We start from the raw sequence: 9,173 nt of genomic DNA, 5'->3' as shown, positions 1-9,173 counted from the left end.
TAAATCATAGTGTGAGGTATTTTTTTAAATGTACTTCTATGTATAACAGAATCACTTTGTTGTATAGGAGTAATCAACATAGCATTGTAAATCAACCATGTTTCAATTACAAAAAAGAAATAATATTCAAAGAGAAAGGCTGGTAATGTTTATATCAAACAGATGAAATTAAGATTGAAAGCACCAAACAAGATGAAGAACACTGTGTAACACATGAAACAAGGTAAATAAATTTATAAGTTTTCAAATCTATGATGACCTAGAGGGGTAGGATAGAGGGAAGGGAGGGAGGCTCAAGAGGGAGGTGATATATGTCTAATTACGGCCGATTTGCATTGTTGTATGTCAGAAACCAACACAACATTATAAAGCAATTTTACTCCATTTAAAAAATAAATAAAATGAAAAACAAAAAAAAAATTATTTATAGAATGAAAGATAACAAAAGTTTATTATGGACATAATCATTATTAGAAAATGAACATTAAAGGAACTAGGAATCTATTTTAAGAAATTAGCAATGAGAAAAAGGAAAACAAAATAACCAGAGAAATAAGGAAGAGTTATTAAGGCTAACAGCCAAAACCAATTAAACAAAAGACAAAAATGATAGAGAAGACAAATAAATCTGCAATCTGGCGCTTTGAAGGACTTCCCTGGTGGTCCAGTGGTTATGACTCCACACTTCCACAGCAGGGGGCATGGGTTTGATCCCTGGTTTGGGAATAAGATCCTACACGTCGTGCGGCATTGCCAAAAAACAAATAAATAGAAATTTTTTTAAAAAATCTGGTGCTTTGAAAAAATTAATGAACTAGATGTTTTCTCTTCCCCCTTTTCTCTCCTCCTACATTGCAAGGAGCAGAAATTCACAAAATGAGAAATGAGAAAGAAGTCCTATTCCAAAATACAGGAGAGGTTAGAGGACTATTTACAGAGATTACTTCATGCAATTTTATGGCAGCAGTCTGAAATTTTAGACAAAATTAATGATTTCCTGGTAAAAACCAATAGAGTAAAATTAGCCGCTAGGAAAGTAGAAAATGTGAATAGACCAATTACTTTAGAGGAGATTGAAAAGATGATTCAAATTCTTCTATATCCAAAAAGGCCACTGAAACCATATGGCTTCCCTGCTCAGGTTATCTAACTTTAAAAGAGGAGGTAATTACCAAGTTGTTTGTCATTCCAGATGGAATTCTTTTCAATCATAGTATAAAACAGCAAACTTTAATATCAAAACTTGAAAAATACATTCAATAGTTTAGTAAAGTACAGGTCAATCTCATATTTCAAAATGAAATATTAGCAAACAAATCTAATTATGTAGTGAAACAATAATATACTATGGCCAAACAGGAGTTATTCGAGAATATAAAAGTGCAAATTAGCAAATAATCTACTAGCAAATAATTAGCAAATTAGCAAATAATCTACTACATAATCTATTACATCAGTAAAGGAGAAAAATATAAGCATATCAATAAACAGTAAAAACAAATTCAATAGCATTCAGGAACCATTCCTGAAAAAAATTCTTAGAAAAATAAATAGAATGAAACTATTTACATATCAGAGAAGGCAATGGCACCCCACTCCAGTGCTCTTGCCTGGAAAATCCCATGGACGGATGAGCCTGGGAGGCTGCAGTCCTGGGGTCGAGAAGAGTTGGACTGAGCGACTTCACTTTCACTTTTCACTTTCATGCATTGGAGAAGGAAATGGCAGCCCACTCCAGTGTTCTTGCCTGGAGCATCCCAGGGACGGAGGAGCCTGGTGGGCTGCCGTCTATGGGGTCGCACAGAGTCGGACACGACTGCAGCAACTTAGCAGCAGCAGCAGCATCTCAGAGAAAATGAAAAAGGAACTCCGCTATTCACTAATATCAAATACATCCTTGGAAGATTAAAAGCTTAAAATTAAGATTAAAGATTTAAAAAGTAAAAATATAACTCAGTGAGGATTTCACACAAAGAAATCAAGTTATTATTTATGTTCAACCTAAAGTCAAAGTGAAGCCGCTCAGTCGTGTCCGACTCTTCGCGACCCCATGGACTGCAGCCTCCCAGGCCCCTCCGTCCATGGGATTCTCCAGGCAGGAGTCCTGGCGTGGGGTGCAATTTCCTTCTCCAGGAGTTCTTCCCGACCTAGGGATTGAACCCGGCTCTCTGCATACCCTCTAAGCCACCAGGAACAACCTAAAGGGTGAAGGACCATCTCTTTCTAACCGTGGCTGGAAAGTTCTGAAGCTCTAAAAGGAAAGACAGATACACTTGACTATATAAAAATGGCTGTTTTCCTATGCCAGAAGACAAAGCAATAAACAAGCAGTGGAGTTGGTAACAGAGTTTCACCCTTTGTTTTGTCCTGGATACATTATTTACACATTCAGGAAAAAAAAAGAAAAGACTATTTTCTCTGTGGAAAACAGATCTGATAAGAACTAGAGAATCTCTGAAGAAACAGAAAGCACAGACAGTATCAGGGTCTGCGTAAACCGCACTCACTCCCACTATCCCATGCGTCCTAAATTAAAAATAGGCCAAACCCTTGAACTGATATTGCTCCAAAGAAGACATGAAAATGACCAACAGCAGGGACTTCCCTGGCAGTCCAATAGTTAAGACTCCACGTTTCCAATGCAGGGGCGCAGGTTCGATTCTGGTTAGCAATCTAAGATCCCACAGGCCATGCAGTACGGCAAAAAAGAAAGAAAGAAGGTATATGAAAAACAGCATATGAAAAAAATATTCAGCATCATTAATTGTCAGGAAAATGAAAATTAAAACCACATGAAATATCACCTCACACCCATGATGGTGGTTATATAGAAATTAAAACAGAATATAACATGTTTTGGTAAGGATATGGAGAATCTGGAATGCTTGTGAACTATTGGTTCACAATTGAAAGAAACAATATTCTTTCACATATTGAAAGGATATGGTATAGCTGCTGTGGAAAACAGGTTTCTCAAAAATTTTTAAATAGCATTGTCATATGATCCAGCAATTCCATTTCTGAATATATACCAGAAAGAATGGGTTTCCCTTGTGGTTCAGCTGGTAAAGAATCCGCCTGCAATGCAGGGGACCTGGGTTCAATCCCTGAGTTGGGAAGATCCCCTGGAGAAGGGAAAGACTACCCACTCTAGTATTCTGGCCTAGAGAATTCCATGCACTGTATAGTCTGGGGTTGCAAACAATTACACATGACTGAGCGACTTTCACTTCACTTCACTTCAGTTCCCCAAAAGAATTGAAAGAAGAATCTCAAAGAGATCTTAGTACATCCATGTTCATAGCAGGATCATTCACAACAACCAGGAGGTGGAAGCTACCCAAGAATCCTGCAACAAATGAACAAAATGTGGTACATACATAAGAGAGACTATTATTCAGCCTTAAAAAGGAAGGAAATTCTGGCACATGCTACACCATGGATGAGCCTTGAAGCCATTATGCTCAATTAAATATGTGTGTGCGACCTCAGTCGCTCAGTCATTTCTGACTCTTCATGACCCAGCGGACTGTAGCGTGCCAGGCTCCTCTGTTAATGGGATTTTTCAGGCAAGAGTACTGGAGTGGGTTGCCATTTCCTCCTCCAGGGGATCTTTCTGACCCAAGGATCAAACCCACGTCTCCTGCATTTCTTGAATTGGCAGGTGGATTCTTTACCACTGAGCCACGCGGGAATCCTTTTATGCTAAATAAACAATCACAAAAAGACAAATATTTATATAAGATATCTACTGTAGTTAAATTCATAGAAACAGAAAGTAGAATTGATGGTTTCCAGGAACTAGGAAAAAGGGGAAATGAAGAATGTTTGTCTAATGGTAATGAAGATGCAATGTGGCCAGATGAAAAAATTTTTGAAACTGGTCACACAACAGTGTGAATATACTGAACATTACTGACCTATATCCTATATTTTTTAATGGTTAAGATGGTAAATTTTATGTTATGTGTATTTTGCCACAATTATAAAAAATAATCCCTGCCTTACATATTTTCTACACATAGTTTTAACTACTTAATAAGCTAATACAAATGACCTCCAGACTTGTAACTTCTAGTGCAAAATTTCCCCCTGAAGTGATGATTTGGGCTTCTCTTACTGGGCTATATTTCACTGGTTTTTTAAACTCAGTGTGTCTGAAACTATTTTACCCACAAACCTGGTTCTCCTCCTATTTTCAATTCGATGCCTGTGAATGGGTGAATAAGTGAATAAATAAATGAATGAATGAACTTGGATTTTTTTTCATAGGAACCTAATGCTTTGTCTGATATCAAGATCATTTGAGTCATTTGAGTTCTGTTATATTCTGTGTAGCAATTAACATATAATTCACCTACCAAACAATTCACCCATTTAAAGTATACAATTCATGACTTTCACTATATTCACACAGTTATGCAATGTTAATCATAATAAATTTTAGAATACTTTCATCACGTCCTTCCAAAAAACCCTTCACTTTTTCGCTATCACACCACAATCTTCCCAGCTTCTCCAGTTCTAAACAACCGCTGATCTACTTTCTATCTTTGTAGATTTGCCTATTTTAAGTGAATGGAATCACATAATATGTGCTCTTTTGTTACTGTCTTCTTTCACTAAGGGTAATGCTTTCAAGATTTACCCATGCTGTAGCATGTGTCAGTACTTTGTTACTTTTTTTCTGAACAAATAATTTTGCATTCTATGGAAAAATTACATTTCGTTTATCCCTTCATTAGTCAATGGACATTTGGGTTGTTTCTACTTTTAGGCTATTATGTATGCATAATGCTTCTATAAATATTCATGTCTAAGTTTTTGTGTGGACAAATGTTTTCATTTCTCTGATGCATATTTCTAAAAGTAAGTGAATTAATAGGTCAAATGGCAACTGAGTATTTAACTTTTTTAGGAACTGCCAGACTAGTTTTCATAGTGGCTGCACAATCTTATATTCCCACCAGCAATGGATGTGGGTTCTGATTTCTTTACATCCTCATAAACACTGGTTATTTTCCATTTTTCAGGTTTTGGTTTTTTTCATGTAGGATCTTAATTCTTCAACCAGGGATCTAACCCAGGCCCCTTGCAATGGAAGTGCAGAGTCTGAACCACTGGACCACCAATGAAGTCTCTGGTTTTATTTTGCTTTGTTATTATTCTAGACCATCCTTGTAGGTATGAGGTAGTATCTTATTGTGGTTTTGATTTGCACTTCATTGGTGACTAATGGTGTTAAGCATATTTTCTTGTGCTTCTTGGCCATTTGTATATTCTTTTCGAAGAAATGTCCATTTGGAGATCGTTTGCCCATTTTTTTTTTAATGCATTTATTTATTTATTTGTCTGCACTAGCTTTGGTTGCAGCATATGGGGTCTAGTTCCCTGGCTAGGGGTTGAACCCAGGCCCTCTACACTGGGAACCCAGAGTCTCAGCCACTGGGCCACCACGGAAGTCCCTGCTTTGTGCGTTTTTAAATTGGGTTTTTGTTGTTGTTGTTGTTACAGAGTTCTTTGTGAGTTCTAGACACAAGTCCCTTATCAGTTATAAGATTTGAAAATTCTTCTATCCTGTGGGTTATCTTTTCACTGTCTTGATAGTATCCTTTGTATCACTAGCGTTCATTTTTGATGATGTATATTTAAACTTTTAATGAAGTCCAATTTATCTATTTTTGTCTTTTGTTGCTTGTGCTTTTGGTGTCATATTTAAGAAATTTACCCAATCTAATGTCACACATTTACTCCTTTATTTTCTTCTAGGAGTATTATGGTTCTGGCTCTTAAAGTTAGGTTTTTGATCCATTTTGCATTTTTACATATAGCTTGATATAGGATTTGATTTTTTTTTTCTTTTTTTGCATTGGATACCTAGTTGTCCCAGAGTTATTTGTTAAAAAACAAGACCATCCTTTCCTATTGAATGGTCTTAATACCTTTGTCAAAAACCAATTGACCATAAATCATATGAGTTTACTTCTGGACTTTCAATTCTATTTCATTGATCTACGTATTTATCTTATGCCAGTACCACACCATCTTAAATATTGTTGCTTTGTAATAAGTTTTGAAATAAGAAAAGGTGAGTCCTCCAATCACGTTCATCTCTTTTCAGATGATTTTAGCTATCCTCGGTCCCCTGAGTTTACATGTGACTTTTTAGGATATTCTTATCAATATCCACAAAGAAACAACATAGGATTTTTATAAGGACTGTGTTGAATCTGTAAATCAATTTAGAGAGCATTACCATTTAAGAATATTAAGACTTCCAATTATGAACGTGGGATTTCTTTTTTTTTTTTTTTTTTTTTAGCGCGAACGCAGTCTCCCACTACCACAAATTATGCAGTCGAGTTTCCCACATTTGGGGAAATCGCAGGGGTCAGCACATCCGGAGTGCAATGGATAAGCCTCGCCCTGGGAAAACCACCTTCGTGATCATGGTATCTCCCCTGCCAGGTAAGTATTGAACGTGGGATTTCTTTCCTTCTTAATCTTCTTTAATTTTTTCTTTCAACACTGTTTTGTAATTTTCACACTGTACATTTTTGCTTCTTTTGTTTAAATATTCCACATGTCTTATTCATTTTGGTGCTGTTATAAATGGAATAATTTCTCTATTTCATTGTAGGTTGTATATTGCCAAGTATATAAAAATGACTGATTTTTTATATTGATCTTGTACTTTGCAACCTTGCTGCAGTCATTCATCACGTTATGTTTTGCTTCCTCATGTTTGAACCAGGAAATTACAAACCAAAAGGGTTTATAATTGTTGCCAAATGTTACCATTTGGAATTATTGAAGTAGAGGGCATAGAGGAATCAATTTCCAATTAATACAACATTTTATTAACGAATGTGGCTTTCACACCAAGTTTTTTTTCTGCCACAGTGTTCAGGGAAATTTATTGTTTTTTCAATAAATTAATTGAAAGCAAGGGAATATAAAGACAGTACTAAAAATCAAACTAATTTGTAAAATTTATTTTGCCATGATTTCAAATTAAATTAACAGTTTTGCACTTAACTAACAAGTTTACTTATCTAACAAACAGTTTTTTAATGGTTTGGTTTGTCAGTAACCTTGTAAAAATCTGGTAACTCATTTGCTTATGATTCTGGACAGCTATAGATAGAATTCAGATTGTCCCAGTCTAAATGTCAAGGTTTATATCAAGCATAGTGTTTTATAGTTTCTTTAACTTTTTAAATTAATCAAGATATTAGTTTCAAAGAACAAGGCCCCAGTTTACATCAGTACATTAAAATAAATGAAGATTTATTTCAGTGGAGGATAATTATTGTGAAAGCTTTTTTTGATATGAGCACACTTTCTGTATTTATACTTTGCCTCAGAATAAAGCAGTTTTTGTCTCCTTAAGCTGTTGTGTTCTTGAAAGCTTTTAAAATCATTTACACATTTTTTTGCAGCATTGTAACACACTCATATATAAATGTCACTTTGCTAGTAGTACTAACTAGACTGATCATTTATTAAAGTTGTTATACATTATAGTTTCATATTACTATTTCTTTTGACCAGCATATTGTAGCACCTTTTTTAAAATCAAGAATATAAATGAAATCATGTTTCTTCACTTATTAAAGGATAGTTTTAAACTTATTTTGACAAAAGAATCACTGTCTATGTTTAGGACTTAAAAGCTCTTCTTGCTCGTATTTTCATTGTTTGAGGATAATGGCTTAACTGATGTTGTTAATACTGCTATTACATCTGGCATTCAAAACAGTTGTCTTTACTTGTTCCCTATTATAAATAATAACTGTCTTTAATAATGGTTGTCGCTCTGTTTCATTTCTGCTAATAAGATAGGTTAAAAATTAATATTAAAGATGACTCCAAGATTGTAATCTTCAGGACTTTTACCTTGGCCCAATCTTAATCCCCCAAAGTTAGTCTTTTCTAGAATACTGTCTGTTGACCTTTAATTGTAGGTTCATCAAAAAAAATACTTGGCTGGGGTACAAATGGCTCTTTTCCACAATTAAAGAGCTGAAAGCAACATACTGGTGGTGTCAGATCTGTAAGGTAAGTGCCTTACGTTTCCTAAGTTTTCAAGGACATTTTGCAGTAAATTACCTGAATCATCGTCTTTGTGTGGCATGTCTCTTAGAAAGAGATATTCTGAGGGTGCTTTCTAACGCTTAGAAACACCAGTGCATACTTGAAACCCACAGCAGTGGATAATTGGGAGACAGGGTACATAGGGATAATTTTTCACTGGGTAATTAGGACTGAGATTTGCAAGTAAAATGGTCGGAAAAGAAAGACTATCCCCAAGCAGCCTAAGTGTCCACCACTGGATGAATGAATAAAGAAGGTGAGATATATATGTGTGTAATGGAATATCATTCAACCTTAAAAAAAGAATGAAATCTTGCCATTTGCAACAAGTCAGATAAAAACAAATCCCGCATGGTATGACTTACATGTGGAATGTGAAAAACAAAAAAAGCAAACATGATAAAACAGAAACAGACTCATAGATAACAGAAAACAAACTGGTGACTTTCAGAGAGGAGGGGAGTCGGGGGATGAGTGACATAGGTGAAGGGGATTGAGACGTGCAAGCTTCCAATTACGAAATAAGTCCTGGGGCTGTGATGAACAGCATTGGAAATACAATCAATATTATAATAACTTTATATGATGACAGATGGTAACTAGACTTGTGGTGGTGATCATTTTATAGTACAAAAATATCAAATCAATATGTTGTACACCTGAAACATATAATATCGTAGGTCAATTATACTTCAGTAAAAATGAAAGTAAAGAGAAGGGGCATCTCCAGCCTGAAAACTTGTTCATCAGAGTGACTGGGCCTTTAACTCAGTTGGGTTTTTAATTGCTTTCAAACAATTGAGGGTTGTTAGCTAACAATCCATTGATAGGATTCAAGGTGATCTTAGATGAAAAAACTAAATTTTGTTTTCACTAACCCCTAAATAAAAGTTGGCATTTCCTTCAGTAGTGAATGTAGGCAACATATGACACTAGTATTAGCAGTAGCTGTGACTTTTCATTAAAAGAAACCACAGATATTTTCATATCATATTCCAGTTATTACAGATATTGTGGAAGTATTGTGTAAGCTACTTCAAATTTATGGTAATTATGAGAACCCAGATTGTTTTCTT

General features: G+C 35.2%; 1 non-coding gene across 1 annotated transcript; it reads right to left on the bottom strand.

The window, feature by feature from the left end:
- Window positions 1–6,317: 6,317 nt before the first annotated feature.
- LOC136148159 (U1 spliceosomal RNA) lies at window positions 6,318–6,476 on the bottom strand. The gene has a single exon (XR_010659454.1). It is a non-coding gene; the product is annotated as a U1 spliceosomal RNA (small nuclear RNA).
- Window positions 6,477–9,173: the final 2,697 nt, after the last annotated feature.

This window comes from Muntiacus reevesi, chromosome 16 (assembly GCF_963930625.1).
Source record: "Muntiacus reevesi chromosome 16, mMunRee1.1, whole genome shotgun sequence".
NCBI classification, from domain to species: Eukaryota; Metazoa; Chordata; class Mammalia; order Artiodactyla; family Cervidae; genus Muntiacus; species Muntiacus reevesi.
This window is presented reverse-complemented; position numbering and strand designations above follow the sequence as displayed.